The sequence below is a fragment of the Miniopterus natalensis genome, chromosome 5, assembly GCF_054644295.1.
Source record: "Miniopterus natalensis isolate mMinNat1 chromosome 5, mMinNat1.hap1, whole genome shotgun sequence".
NCBI classification, from domain to species: domain Eukaryota; kingdom Metazoa; phylum Chordata; class Mammalia; order Chiroptera; family Miniopteridae; genus Miniopterus; species Miniopterus natalensis.
In genome coordinates this window covers 70,552,988-70,569,079 of record NC_142085.1, presented here as the reverse complement: position 1 = coordinate 70,569,079, position 16,092 = coordinate 70,552,988, and the positions used below count along the sequence as shown (strand labels likewise).

At 38.0% G+C, this 16,092-nt stretch overlaps 1 protein-coding gene across 7 annotated transcripts in view; it reads left to right on the top strand.

Annotated features, from left to right (window-relative positions):
• The window catches only part of EPB41L2 (erythrocyte membrane protein band 4.1 like 2), a 181,124-nt gene that overhangs the window by 67,338 nt on the left and 97,694 nt on the right, over window positions 1-16,092 (top strand). The gene's annotated exons all lie outside the window — the stretch shown is intronic.

Genomic DNA, 16,092 nt, shown 5'->3' with positions numbered 1-16,092 from the left:
TATCCAGAGGGTGGAGGAGCTTTTGAGGTCTGCTGGATACCTCGTCTCAGGGCTCTTTGTTTCTTCTGGCCCTTTGACAGCTACGAAGAGCTTCTCTCTTCCCTGTTCTCTCCTTTACAGTGTCTCTCCCCTTTTCTTTTCATCTGGGCAGGGCAGTCTGCATAGGGAAAGGCATTGGAATTATTAGAGCGTTAACAACTAGCCTGGTTCTACAACTGATTTACTGTGTAACCCGAACAGGTAACCTAAATTCTGGCCTCAGGTCCTCCATCTGTGAATGGCAAGGGCTAGAGATACATGAATGCTGAGATCCCTTTTGGCTCTAAATTTATTTATACTCTAAAAACCCCATTTTGCTCAGTCATATGTAGGGTGTTGCACAGGTGCTAACAAGATATTTGTTTGTGCTTTGTATTTAGTGGGCTTTGTGATAGGTGCCTTTATTTTATTTCTTTAATCCCTATGGCAAGGGGGTGTCATTACCACATTAACAGTAGCATTTGTACATTTAAAATGAGATTAATGAGCCTAAACATTGTGAGCTTATAATGCCTTTCTTGACTCCCCCCAAGGGAGTTGTCCACTTTACTGTGCCCTTCCTGTACCTCTGTTAGAGCCCTTATCACATGTGGTATAATTATTTGTTTATGTATCTGTCTTCCTCCTAGACTGTGAATTCCCTGAGGGCTAGTATGAGGAAGAACTTTCTAGTGGTAAGGGCTTAGACCTGTGTCTGATGCAAAAGAGGAACTCAGCAAATGTTTCTTAGACACGTGGAGGGAAAATAATATATTTTAAATAAATGCTAGGTTACTATCTGTACTGGTCTGAATGCGTAATTCTAATAGTGATGCTTTTGATTTCTTTAGTTAAAAAAGGGTTAGCATTGTCTTAACACTTTTTAGATAGTTTCAAAACACTTTTTTAAAAAAATATATCTTTATTGATTTCAGAGAGAGGAAAGGAGAGGAGAGAGAGAGAAACATCAATGATGAGTCATTGATCGAGCCTGCAACCCAGGCATGTGCCCCAACTGGGACTCGAACCCCGATCGCCTGGATCCTTGGTCGACGCTCAACCGCTGAGCCACGCCTGGCCGGGCAAAACACTAACTTTTTGACTCCCAACCAGCACAACCCCCCCCCCCCCCCCCCCCCCCCGCCAAGTCTATCTCCAACCCCCACCGCACCTGCCTGCACCTATTCTCTTCCCAAACCCTGTGTAAAAATCTGGGGCCATACAACATGTTTCTTTCCCAGAGTTTCCCAAATACATAGTTCTTTCTAATGTTACATTTTAAAAGACGTGGTAGGGAAGAAATTCTGCGAATGACTCATGAGCAGTTTTGCAAATTATTTTGGATTTAGAGGCTGAGAGAAGTTAAACTGGGGTGGTGTGTGGTTAAAAGAGAGCTTCCACGGAGGAGCCATGGAACTAGTGCAGTTTCTTCCTTTTTCTTTTTGCTGACATCGGATAGCAAGGACTCTATGAAATGTGGGCTGTTAGAAAATTTTATAGACCAACTGAGGTTCATCCAGATTCAAAGAGTCCTAAAACTTTTCTCCATGTCAGTTCAGGAAATATAGTTTTGCCCAGTGATTGGGAGGTAGGAAGATTGGATTCCCTGTAAAATTAGTAGAATCAAAAAACAGTGGTTTGTTTACAGTACTTTTTAGGCTATTTTAGGGCTACCTCAGAAAATTATGTGTGCTTTTTTTCCTTGTATGACATGGTGCTTGCTTCTCAAATGGAGGCTAGATGCATAAAGGAACTGTCTTCCTCGTTGTCTTTCTGCAACACCAACAACTTATTTTCTGCACAGAATTTGGTTTTGGAGCTGTGGGTCCTTTATATCTTACTCAATTCCATTCTTTGCCCCAATAAAGCCAGGAGGTAGGATATTTTTAGAAAGTGAAAACACGATCATATCGGTTTAAGATAAAATTCTATTTGTATATAAACTGACAAACACAAATAAAGGAAAAAATCTCCACTTTAATCCCAACCAAGTCCCTTAAGTATTTAAAATATAATATTCTGAGATAAACCTTAGATTTCCCTTTTTAGCAGAATAATGAGGCAGTGTCAAAACACCACTATTTAGCATCTTCCCAAGACAGTTGTAATAGATATAGATTCATATTAACAATTTTTTATATTAAGACATGTGTAGATGTTTCAGCCAATGTATTTTGTGCACTTCAATGTGTACTTTAATGGGAATGAATAATTTAAATGATACTGGACCTGATGTGTACTTCTTTGTCAATAACGCACTGAGTCATTTTATATAAGTTACTTTACTTCTTTGGGTTCAGTTTACACATTGGAAGATAAGGTGTTAAAACAGAGTTAATGCAGCATTGGTGGAAAAGTGCCATTGGTTTTGGAAGGCAGCTGTGCTCACCACTATAACACCAATGCCACTAGCATTGGCTTTGAAGACAGACCAGTTTGGTAGAAATTCTGGCACTATCACTTACTGGGTATATGAGTTTGGAAACTCATTTAAATTCTCTGGGTTCTCTTTTTATCTATTGTATTAATGATTTTTTTGTTGTTGTTTTGTTTTATTTCCAAATCATAGTGTCACAAAACTTTCTTTCTTAGTTCCCTTAACCTTTGTTTGAATAATGAGATCCAGATGTCTTATAAGCAGGGTTTTTTATATTGAAGCCAGCAGAGGAGCTTGAGCAGCAGCATTCAGCTTCAGCTGCTATAACAAGGTACCATACATGGGGTGGCTTAAACAACAAATTAATTTTCTCACTGTTCTGGAGGCTGGAAGTCCATAATTGAGGTTGCCAGCATGGTTGGTTTTTGGTGAGGGCTCCCTTCCTGGCTTGTAGATGGATGCCTTCTCTCTTTGTCTTTACCTGGTGAGGTGAGAGACAGCAGGAGAAGGTGAAAGAATGAGAAAGCTCTCTGGTGTCTTTTCTTCTAAGGGCCCTAATTCTATCGTGATGGCCTCCGCCCTTACTTTCTCATCTAAACCTAATTATTCCCCAGAGGTCCCATCTCCAAGTACCATCACATTGGGAGAGGGTAGCGCTTCAGCATATGAACTTTGGGGACACACAATTCAGTCCCAGCAGTAGGGGAGTTAAGAGGGCAGGACACGCAGGAGTGATGAGAGAGATCTGGCTGGATTATAGAGATCTACCAGGGTTAACTTCACTAGATCCAGTGCTATGTCAGGAGTCTGAGACTTCTGGATTCCATGGAGCAACACATTTCAGAAAAAGGCTTGGAGCCAATATTTTTCCAAGTAAGTGTATGTGTATATATATTTTTACATATAAAAATATGTTTTTTTATTGATTTCAGAGAGAGGAAAGGAGAGGGAGAGAGAGATAGAACATCAATGATGAGAGAGAGAGTCATTGATCGGCTGCCTCCTGCACGCCCCCTACCAGGGATTGAGCCCACAACCCAGGCATATGCCCTGACTGTGAATTGAACCATGACTTCCAGGTTCGTGGGTCGAACTCAACTACTGAGCCACACCGGCAGGGCCAAATAAGTATATTGAAATAAATCTGTCATGTACTGTAATATTTATAAAAAATGCATTTAACATTAAACAGTAGAAAGTACATAAAAGAAAAGATTATCGATACTTTGAATTGAATAAAATTGGCTCTACTAAAAACTCACCAAGTTGCCCTATTGTGAACCAGTGAAAACTCTATGGTGGATAGTGAAGTTTATTTACTTCTGTCATATAGAATGACTTTTTTCTTGAAAGCTTTATATTGTTTATTTTGACAGATTAATCTCTTCAGAGCTAGTTGCTACTGAAACATTTTCAGTAAGGTCCCATAAAGCAAACCTTACCTTTTCTCTACTAGTTGGCACAGGTGACATCTTGCTTATTTAAGTATCTGAAGTGTTTTCTTTGTAATTAAAAAAAACTTACCTTTTTTGTATTTTTTTAAAAAAACTTTGCTGTAGATGAATGTGAACAGATAATGCTCACTAATTGACATTGGAACTGCTTGATAGGAGAGTAATATAGTAGCAGTTTGAAGATGTAAAACTGAATTTCTGAATCCAGGGTCTGTTTTGGTCCTGATTGGTTAATATAAATATCTACATGGGGGTGGGGGGAAACAAGAACTAGAATTTAAATTGTGGAAATGTAGAACGAGTTGGGGTTAGTATTGTAGAATTAGGGAAGATTTGTTGTTTCTCAGATTTCTCTGACCTGAATCTTAAAATTAATGTGCTTTCCTCTAGCGACTTTACATTTACTTTGCTTCCATATGTATTTATATTCATATGACAGATGGATGTATGATTACCTTTTGTATCAATCATTTCTCAGTGTAGGATTGACAATATAATAAAAAAGACATTTATCAGCTTTGTAACTGTGATGGAACATATAAATCTATATTAGAATGAGCCTTCATTTTTTAGTACAATGTGAAATGAACAAGCAAATTCTTTTACAAATGAATCAAAATTGATTTTTTTTTTATGTGTTGAAAACTGGACTATGTATTTGCAGTGTTTTTGTATATCTGGACATGTATACATCAGTTTATAGTAGCTTATAAATAAAGATGATTAGACCATATATTGTATACATATGCTTTTGGTGTCTATTTGTAGGGTGGAATAAAATGACAAAAGTAAAAACACAGTTGAGGGGAGGAGACCGAAAGTAAAGTAAAAATCATACCCACAAAACCAGAAAAAATTCCTAGCAATAATAGAATTATAAAAATTATCATAGAATTACAGTTGTGTCATTAAAACTATTTTTTACATGAGCTTTCTTCATTTAGCGGCTAGAGCCGGCAGCAGGAAGATGACTTTTTCTTTGACCCATGTGAATTTTCTAGCTGAGGAATGAAGTAACTTGGAACCAAGCTGGGCTTTTCAACTGAGCATGCCCTTCTCTAGCAGTGTCCGCCTGGGTGGGGCTGGTCTTGCTCATTAAGCTTTTGCAGACTGGATTTCCATCAGCTTTCCACAGTCTTCTAGTGACAGGGAACAACAGACAACGGGCTCGATGTACTTAAAAGCTGCGTATGTATTTCAAGGGGGAGATTTTTAGGAAATTTCTGCTGTAGCAGTTGGGTTTTATTGTATATGCGTGATTGCTTTGCTTTTGAAGGAAGCTTGCTTTTGAGAGTGTCAGTATTCAGGAGACTGAAATATTTGGAAAATGCTAATGTATAGAGTAGATGGAATCTGGGTAAGTACACTGTGTGGAAAGGGAATATGTTCAGTTGAATTTGAACTAAGCCCTGTGAAAAAGTGTTTTTGTGTATGTGGTCAGTGTTTAGTTTTAGACCATTTGTTTGCATTTTTCTAGGAAAATACTGAATTTTATCAGGTTATCTTTAACATAATTGCCTTTTCAGGTTTTCCGTATGAGAATAATGAAACTGGTTGCTTTATTTTATATACTTGGCCTGCTGTTTTACAATTGATTCATTCAATGGTGCAATTCACAATATGAAAGTTAATTTTTCCTAAGTTACATTGAGGACCATGTAAGGTTAACAGTGTTCAGTTATTTTTTTTTAACATGTTGAAGGAGGACAGATTTGAATTTAATTTTAAGATGCTTCAGTCTCATGCTAACTGGATTGATTGAAGGAAGTACTGTGGCTAGCAGAGATTTGAATTCACTTTTTTTTAGCATCTGCAAATTAGTGGCAGTTAATAGTTATCAAAAATTATATATTGTTTGCTGTTACAATCCAAGTGTGATAGTGGTTGAACAAGGATAGGTCTCAACAAGTTCTTCTATTGAATATTTAATCAGTTGTCACATTGTACAAATGTGAAAACTCACCGTGTTGCCCAGATGCTGACATCTAGACTTAGAAAAAACTGGCTTCATGATTTTTCTTGATATAATCTACCAGTCTAACAACTTTTTTTTCCAAAAGTACCTTGTTTCGATGCTACTACTATGATGGGTGGGGGATGATTTAGGCAAATTCCTTCTTCATAGTTGACACTACAGGGAATGCCCTCGTACCACTGAAGTAATTACCAGGTATTGGGGGGTAGGGATGGGTATGTGTACTTTGGAAGTTTAAGTTTTCTATTTTTAGGCTCAAGAAAGAATTGTCTCTTGAAATTATTGACACTGCTCAGCCGGCGTGGCTCAGTGGTTGAGCGTCAACCTAGGAACCAGGAGGTCATGATTTGATTCCTGATCAGGGCACATGCCTGGGTTGTGGGCTTGATCCCCAGTAGGGGGCATGCAGGAGGCAGCCGATCCATGATTCTCTCTCATCATTGATGTTTCTCTCTCCCTCTCCCTCTCCCTCCCTTTCTCTGAAATCAATAAAAGACATTAAATTATTGGCACCTTGGATGTGGTAATAGCTGTAAAGGTGATGCTGATGATTTGGACAGGAGGCCGCCTTCCCCAACCCCCATCCCCTACCCCCATCTCCTTTGTAGGATTCCTGTACACATTATATGATGTATTGGTGATGTAGAGTTTAACGTCATAGCTGGGTCACAAAGAAAGTGGAAAGGGAGATTTTAAACGTTGACATTTAGTTTGCTGAACGTTTTGGTGGACTCTAAGGTTGAATGCCTGGAATATTCTTCAGCAGGATCCTCTACCAAATCATGTTTACAAGTGTTTGAATTTTGACCTCCAAAGAAAGAAATCTATTTAGTTGAAATAAAAACTTGTCCTAACCAGCACCACCTAAAAAGTAGTTATTTGAAACTCTCACTAAGTCAAGTAGTTTTGAGCTAAACTAATGCTCAGAGTAGAAATTAAAAAAAAAAAAAAAAAAGGTTTAAGCATTCCAAATGGCATGTCTGTAATTCCATTGTAGTTACAGCTTTTCCCGCCTGGGGAAAGTTGCTTTTATCATGCCAGGCTTGGAGGGTCTGTATGCTAACAGTCTACAAGGCACCTTCTGCTGAACAACCAGAGGGCTAGCGTCAACACTTGTATTGCTTATGTAAGCTAGAAAAATCATTTAGTTTATAGTCTCATTTTACTCTTTGGTAGTGCTGTAAATATTTAAAATGGCAGAAGATCTAACGACCAAAATTTACCAAGTGAATTATGTTTTTTTGACAAAGTTTAGATATTTATGTCTGTTGACTGCGGTGCTCCAAAGCTTACGGAGAAGAGGATTTGAAAGTGTGAGATCAGTGTAGGCTCCAGCTTGGTGGCCTTGTCATAGTCTGGGGGGTTGATTGACTTTGACAAGCTTTTGTCTTACGACCTATTGAAATGCAGCGTCTGCAGCCTGTGCATTTACCCTGTGCAGTTAACCTTGCTGGATTTGTCTTTAGCTTATTTGGAAAGACCTCCTGAACCACTGTTATTTTTTTTGCTAAAGAATTTAGAGTTTGATTCACACAGGAATAGTATTAGACTGGTTGTAGATGACCACTTTATACCATGTGCATTTTATGATGAGTAAGGATCCTATGCAGAAGGTAGTTGTGGGATGAGCTCAGAGAAAGTATACTCCCTGGTATCTGTTATGACTGTGAGAGATTGTTGGTGCTGGCTTTGCTCTGTTTTGAGCCTGGTTATGATGTCACTGGAAGAAACTGCACGTGTATTTTTCTTTTGTATAGAATATTATATGATGGTGGTCCAAATAAATGTTCCAGAACTAGGAACATCACAAGTTTATCGAGAAGCCACCGGATGCATAATACTTCACTAGGAACATGTAGTTCCTCATCTGCACAAACTTTCACTATCTTTATGGGAGCCTAGGAACAGATGTGGGGCAGGGAGAAGGTGTGGACAGGAAACATGACATCCTTTTGCTTGTCAGGCCAATTTTGCTCCTGCTTTTTGCCTGTAAGTGAGGATGAAGCTGCTGACAGATTCGGACTGTTTTCTGTATGACCAGCTTAGAAATTTAGTGTCTTCCCATTGTGTTTTATCTCCTTTAAAAAATTTCCCCAACTTTCACAGAAATCTACTTCTAAGTGCCCTGTTCTCACTTCTCCAGCAGAAAATAGGAATAATCTTTTTGGCCTTCGCTGCATGTACACTACCATTACTGTTAGCAAAAGACATCTTTTTGTTTCATTTCCATACCTAGGGCAAAAGGATAAAAAACTAGCAAGTTTTTCTCAGGACCTATATGTGGTTTTTGGTGTTTGTTTTTTTTCAAATGAAGAGTTGATATACCTAAAAAAAGATGTCTTCCGTGTCCTTCCCAATTGTCTTTATACTTCTGCAGGCAGATGTGTGCTGTGTAGTCACGTAGTTATACTTCTCACACATATTGCTTTCAACCCATAAGACAGCATATCCTATGTGCCATCTGCATCTTGCTTTTTGTACTTATCAGTGTAACTTGGACATATTTCTGTAATGGGGATGGAAACTTTCCTCATTTTTTTCTTTATAGCTTTTCTGTTTTGTGAATAGTATAATGTCCGCTATGGATGGACATTGATCTTTTTCTTTACAAACAATGTTACAGTGAATCATCTGTATGTAATTATTTTACATATGTGCAAACGTATCAGTAGAGTACATTCCTACAAGCAGGATTACTGGTTTAGTGTGTACACATTTGGAATTTTGGCTGTTGGCAAATTGACTTCCATTGGGTCGGTAGCAATTTACTCTTCTACCTGCAATTATATGAGAATGCCTCTGTTGCCATAGCCATGCTCACTGCTGATGTGATTAAGAGTTTGGATTCCCTATTCTGAACTTTTAGCTTGTATTTCTTTTACGATGAGTGTGGTGAGCATCTCTATATGTTTGTGTGTCCCTTGTATTTGTTTCTCTCTTAACCCTATACTTACCCTTCACCCACTTTTTTCCCTATTGAAAGGTCATCCTAGCCAATTTAAAAATGAAATTTATTTTGAATTTTTAACGTTAAGTAAATTTATAACCAGTACTATTTTACTTGGCTTTTTATTCCAGTTACTTGAGTTCAGCTAGAGAGTAAATACAATTGAGAATGAGAATTAAGTGCTCTTTAAAAAGCATGATGCCTATTTGTGTTATATGAGTGTTTAACCAACATTAAGTGCTCTTTAAAAAGCATGATGCCTATTTGTGTTATATGAGTGTTTAACCAACATTTCCCGTGAAGGACCATTGTATAACTTCCTGAAGAGATGAAGAGATGAAAATTGTAGTTTTTAAGAAAACTGGGTCAGCTTTTCAAACTAGTAATAATTTCTGAATATGTTACCAAAATTTGTGAATTTAGGGACAAGTTGTTTGAATTTATATCAGTGCTAATCTTGCTGCTCCTGTCCCCCACTAGACTGAGAGCAGAATTCTTTCTTCTTTATTGCTGATGTCAGGTACATATGCTATGAAAGTGCTCAGGAAACATTTCTTTTGAAAGAAGGGGCTAAGCCTGATACAGCCCACATCCTGAAGGTCAGTGGAATTTATTGGGGACTCAGAGCATGTTATTAATGATTATAAAGCCCCAAATAGTAGTAATCGTTTATTGATTTTTATTTTTTAACTATCAGGCATTATGCTAGGTTCTGGTTATAAAATATAGAAGTTATTTGGGATTGGTGGCAGTACTGCATAAGCTCTCTGCAGCTGGACAGCCTGGGTTTGAATCCTCACTCTTCCATTTACTGGTTGTGTTGCTTTGCGCAAGTTATTTCTCCCCTTTTTTACCTTCTTCACCTGTAATATGAGAATAATTTTAGTTCCAACCCCAAAGGGTTGTGAAGATGAAAGGAATTACTGCATACAAAGTCTCTAGTCAGCAAACAGCTGATATTATCATTATTTATTATTGTAACTGTGTTACTTATTAAGTGGGTTGTGCTTACTATTACTATTATAATATTTAGTAAAAAACAGACATAGTTCATTTTTTCACAGAATCTCTACTTGATGACAGTGACCCACCATTTATTATGAATTTATTATGTGCCAGGCACTTTATAATATCTGATTTCATCCTTAGAGCCACCAGTGGGTATGTATTATACCCCTGTTTTGCTTACAAGGAAATTGAAACTCAACAAGACTGAATAACCTGTTTATGGGTACATGTCTGTGAGAGACAGACCTTGAATTTTAATCCTGGTGTTTGGTTTCCAGACTTGATCTCCAAACCACCATGATATTTTACCCAAAGATTAGCTAGCTTTGCACAGAAAGCTCTGGCCATTACAAAATTTGGGTATTCATCTGAGAGAGGGAGTTTGAGCAAAAGCAGTTTGCCAGTATTTCTTACCACATGATTCAGTGTACGTGATTGATGAAGAGCGGGTAGGGTTCTGGGTATCTGTCGCCTCGGTTAGTGTGTACTGCTGGAGTGCCCAATATGACAAAGTTTGTGTGTGTTTTGATTATGACAATAATGATGTCCAATATTGAGATCCCTAATGATTCATGCACAGCCTCTGGTTATTGAGCTCTCACTTCAGGAAAGAGTATTTTGGGATGACCTCTTTACTTGTGGAGACTTTGCCTGGCACAGAAATCTGTCTTGACCTAATTCAGAAAGGGAGTAGCAGGGACTTGCTTTAACGTAAGATTGTTAGCACTAATGGAATTGGATATTATTGAAAATTACTCCTTGATTTTCATATACCCCCTCCAATTTATGCAGGGATCTTACACTTTGATGAACTCTTCAGTTTCTTAGGACTTATTTTCCAGAGCTTGCCTCTGAATATAATGTGCAGAGGCTAACAGAGACTGCAAGGAACTGAGACCCCTGGCTCAATTGTTTGAGCCAATATTGTCTCACATAACAGGAAGTTCAGACACAGGACCCGGCCATGTGTGGCATGCTCAGCGCTCTGGTCCTCTTCTCTGTGATTCTCTTGCCAGGGCCCTCCACTGTGTCTCTCTTTTTCCGCAAGCTTTCTTCTCTCATGGATTATTCAAGGTGGTAGCAGCATTTCTAGGAGTCACGTAAATTATGCTCAGATGCGGAGGAGGGGTCTTCTCTTCCTTGTGACTCTTTTAAGAGAGAGGAGTCTTCCCAGAAGCCTATCAGCAGACTTTCTGCATGTGTTCTTGGCATGGGGAGGGGGACTACCATGATTGCCCTACACCAGCCTCCATTGACACGCATGTGGAAGGGAGGAAAGCTGAACAAAATTTGGGTTCTATTAAAAAGGAGAAAGGGTAGAGGAGATACATGCTCTGAATGTAACCTGATCCTGCCTAGACTTGGACTAGCAAAGGGCTACAGTTCATATCTTTTGTATGTGTGGGTTTAATTTAAACCATATGCTAGCTTGTATCTTTACAGAAAAATCTCTTCTCTTAGAGGTCCTTTATCTCTTAAAAAAACAAAAATCAAACAAGTGATATAATATATAAAGGTAACTAACTAGGCTGGGCAACATTGGATTATTTCAAAACTATTGTCTATCTTCATCATATAGATAATATAAACCAACAAATAGTCTCTTTAGAATGTATTTGTACTTATTTGAGCACGGGATGTAGTATTTTCTAGACCTTGTGACTTAAGATAGACAGAGTAGGGAGGGATTGCTTGCAGCGTGCTCTAACCCAGCCTGTTTTTGTAACTCCTCTCTGCGGATTCTTCTTCCTCCGTCCTCCCTTTCCTCCTCCTCCTCGCCCCTCCCCCCCCTTTACATGCTGGATGTATTTGAGAAGCATCACCCTTATGTTCCAAGTAGAGTTAGGTGGCTGCTGAATCATTCCTATATTTCAGTTGCTGTATTTGTTTTTCTCACGTTTAATGCTTTAAGGGAAGGCAGTTCTCTAGCCTGTAGGCCCTTTGGAGCGATGAACGTAAGCAAGCTGTTGAGGGTGTTGGCAGGTTGCTCTACATATCCTCTGCCACAACGATAGATGGAATCGACCAAACTGGAACTGCGTACGCTTTGCAGATATTATTTGGGTTTGTTATTTGTTGCACATTTTTGTTTATGTCTTTCTCAAAGTTCAAAGGAAAGCCTCTCTCCATCCCCTCACCATTTTTGAAGTTTAGAAAGGCATACTTTCCCATTTTATAAATCTTGAGTCCCTAAATAATGTTGGCAGAAATTAAAGATCTCTTATTGCGCGTGATCTCAGCAGAGATGGGAGCCACTCATTGGCAGTAGCACCCACCCTGTTCCAGGTGCATGGATTTTGTTAACAGTGAGAACTCAGAGCAGACTTGGTTCTCTCAAGGTCCTAAGGAAACATCTGGACCCACTAATTAGCATGAATCCCCCTTGCTTGAAGTTCTTTGAGTGTCTAGAGTTGTGAAAGTGCTTCCTTTTGCTTGCTGTGGTACTCTGATGAAGGGCTAGTGTTTTCAGGAGCATAGGCTAGTGGTGGAGACAGCACCTTGGAACTGATTTTCTTTTTTAAACACTAGAAAAAGAATGGTTTCACATAGCAAGGCTCCTTACCTAACCAGGGCTGGTCCTCTATTGATGACGGTTTTCTGCTTGGTTGCTTGTTAAATGATGCATGCTTTTTCTCATGGAGCTGTTACAGTAATGAATACTTTTTATCAATCCAGATGGAGCATGCCAGCGTGGTAATTGTGTCAAAACCACATGCTTCTCTAATGGCCTGGCTGTTCAACAGCAATGTTCTTTTTGGTTGATGATAAGTAGAAAGGTCTTTACTTAGTATATTATATAACTTACTAATGATGGATTTTAGGTATTTGTAATTAAAGCTTAGTGGAACGAGCATTGCTAGAGTTTGGGAAACAATAGTTCTGGTTTTGTCTTCACCCACCTAGCTTTGTGATCTCAGGCAAATCTCCTAGTCTTTCTGAGCCTCAGTTTCCTTGTTGATAAAATAAAGTGAGCATATTAGAGTAGATGATTTTTCAACACTCATTTAGAAAATATTTATCAGGTGCCTGTTGTGTGCCAGTGTAGGTGCCAGGAGCACAGCAGTGAGGAAAAGAAAGATCCCAGCCCTCTGGGGCTTTCATTTTAGTGGGAGAGATTTCGTTCTGCTTCAGGAGTTTCCATTTTAATGGGTGGTGGAGTTTAAAGGCTTATCCATCTTTGAAACTCCGAGGGTTACAGCATGATAATTATGGTGAGTGGATGTGCTATAATCATGTTTTCTTGATGGTGGTAATTTGTTCAAGAAACCATTTTATCAACAAAGGAGGTAGTGTTTAGGCTTAAGCTTTGTTGATTTCTTAAAAGTATTTTAAGAATGTACTTATTTACATATAATTACATCCATCCCTTTGTTGAGTATTTACAATCTAATTAGCCATTTCCATTGTTTTTTTATCTTGTTACTTCCACTTGGATGGGTAGTACTGAGGTTCGTTCTGTTTTTTATTATTACATTTATTGAAGTAACATTGGTCAGAACTTCAGATGTACAACTTTACAATTCGTTGTCTGTATACTCTATTGTGTGCTCACCAGGGCTCTGAGGTTCTTAAAATTAGGTGTTGGAAATACAGCAGTAATTGAGGATGACAACTTTGTAAGGCTTCATGGCTTTGTCCTGGCATTAGCACCTTGTCTTTAGCTTCTGTCCAGTTAGCTCAGTTTTTGATTGCATGGACAAATAATAACCTTCTAAGTCATTTTCTTTGTGATGGGAACTCATCTGTAAATTTCTTATTTTGAGGAGGGGCAGGGCTAATTATAGTAAGTCACAGAATTGATTCACTTTCTGTAGTCATTTTCACAGACTGGCATGAATTGTAGTTGAGAACTTAAGCCAAGAGTTCTAGTTCACTTGATTGGTCTTAGACAGTGGAGGAGTTGTGACTGCATTATGAAATACAGGTGAGAACAGGTATATACAGCTCTGTGGTCCGCCATTTAGTGGCCTTGGGCAGCTCGCTTAACTTCTGCCCCTCTGCTTACTACCTGCAAAATGGGGATAATCCAACCTTGTAGGATGTTTTGAGGAGCAGATGTCTGACACAGTAACAGTGAGTGATAGCTCTTATGATTAAAATACAAATATTAATGCTTTCAATATAATAGTTTCATATTTCATTGCTTCTAAAATATTTTGACCAAAATTTAGCTTTAGTTGATTGGTTTCCAGATAATTTTTCATAGCCAAGTAATTAGAGAGCTACCAATTATCTTGGTTAACTTAGACAACTATGAGACATTTCTGTTTAAATTTTTACCTGGGCATTGATTCAACTCTCAAAAATGTAATAAGAGAGTATATGTTAAAAATTAACTGGTCATTTCATGATTAATGTAAATAAGGGTCTCCACTTAAGTTGCACATGGAAAATGGTACCTTAAAGAAGGGAAAAACCCCACTTTCATTGCTCTGGAGCCAGTTCAAGTACTCATGTAAGGTGTCTTATTGGAAGACATGATTTTGAATTTTATATGCCTAATAATAGTGCAGGTGCTATGAAAAACAGTGTAGAGATTCCTCAAAAATTTAAAAGTATAACTACCATATGATCCAGCAATTCCACTTCTGGGTATTTATCCATGGAAAATGAAAACACTAATTTGAAAAGATATATGCACCCCCATGTTCAACACAGCATTATTTACAATAGTCAAGATGTGGAAATAACTAAGTGCCCATTGATTGATGAATGGATAAAGAAAATGTGAGATCTCTCTCTCTCTCTCTCTCTCTCTAGATAGATAGATAGATAGATAGATAGATAGATAGATAGATAGATAGATAGATAGATATTATTTATTCATAAAAAAGAATGAAATCTTCACATTTGCAACAACATGAAGTAACCTCGAGGGCATATGGTAAGTGAAATAAGTCAGACAGAGAAAAACAAATACCATGTGATCTCTCATAATTTGTGGAATCTTCCCCCAGAAGTAAATATCAAGCTCATAGAAGTGGTTGCTGGTGGCAGGGATTGGGGGTGAGTGGGAGAAATGGATGAACTTTTTTTTTTTTTAATGTTTAAATAAATTGAGAACAAAACTCAGCTGTTGGGCATTTGGGTTGTTTCCATTTTTTGACTGCTATGAATAATGCTATTATGAACATTCATTTCAAATTTTTGTGTGAACATGTTTTCATTTCTCTTGGGTATGTATATACCTGGGAGTGGAACTGCTGGACCATATGGTAACTTGTTTAACTTTCTGAGGAATTGCCAAACTATTTTTCCCAAGTGGCTGTGTGATTTTACATTTTTGCCAGCAATGTTGAGAGTTCCAAATTTTTCATATCTTCACTGATACTTGTTACTGTCTGTCTTTTTTATTATAGCATACTAGTGTAAGTGAAGTGGATGGTATCTCATGGTGGTTTCGATTTGCATCTCTAATGACTGGTGGTGTTGAGCGTCCTTTCAAGTGCTCATTTGCCATTTGCATATCTTTGAAGAAATGCCTACTCAGATCCTTTGCTCATTTTTTTTATTGTTCTTTATATATTCTGGATACTATACTCTTATCAGATATGTGTTTGGCACAAGATGGCGAATAATATTTTAAGAAACAAGTATAATGTTGATATGTGCTACAACATGGATGACTTTTGAAAACAAGCTAAGTGAAAATGCCTCATGTTGTATAATTTCATTTCTTTGAAATGTGCACAGTAGGCAGATGCATACGGACTGAAAGTAGATTGTGGTTGCCTGGGACTGGGGGAGAGGACAGAATGGAGAGTGACTCCTACTCCATTTTGGCATGATGAAAATATTCTAGAATTAGATAGTGGTAATGGTTATATAACCTTATGAATATACTCAAAACCATTAACTATATAATTGAAAAAGGGTAAGTTTTATGGTCTGTGAATGATATTTCAATAAAGCTTTAAAAAGGTTATTTTATTTTTTGAACTGTTCAAGTTTGTACCACTTTTGAAGATAGCTGGGAAATTTCCCCTTGGCCAGGGTGCCAGCCTTTCAGCTCTTTAATCATTGGTAAGAGAGGAGAGAACATTTTATCTCTGCCTTCCTGCCTATTGTTTTTTATGTCAGTGGTGCTGCTGTGCTTTAAAAGTCCCTCTTTGCTTGTGTAAAATGTGGAGAACCAGTTACTTTCAGATTTAGTTGTTTCAGTTTTGTTTTCATTAGTTGTGATGGGATCAATTATTAGATGCATTTTTTCACCTGTATAATGTCTTCATTTGGTTCCCCTTAGGGGTCCCTAGATATTTTCTTGTAAACACATACACAAAGAAAACTGTGTTCACGGTTGGGTGGGATAGAG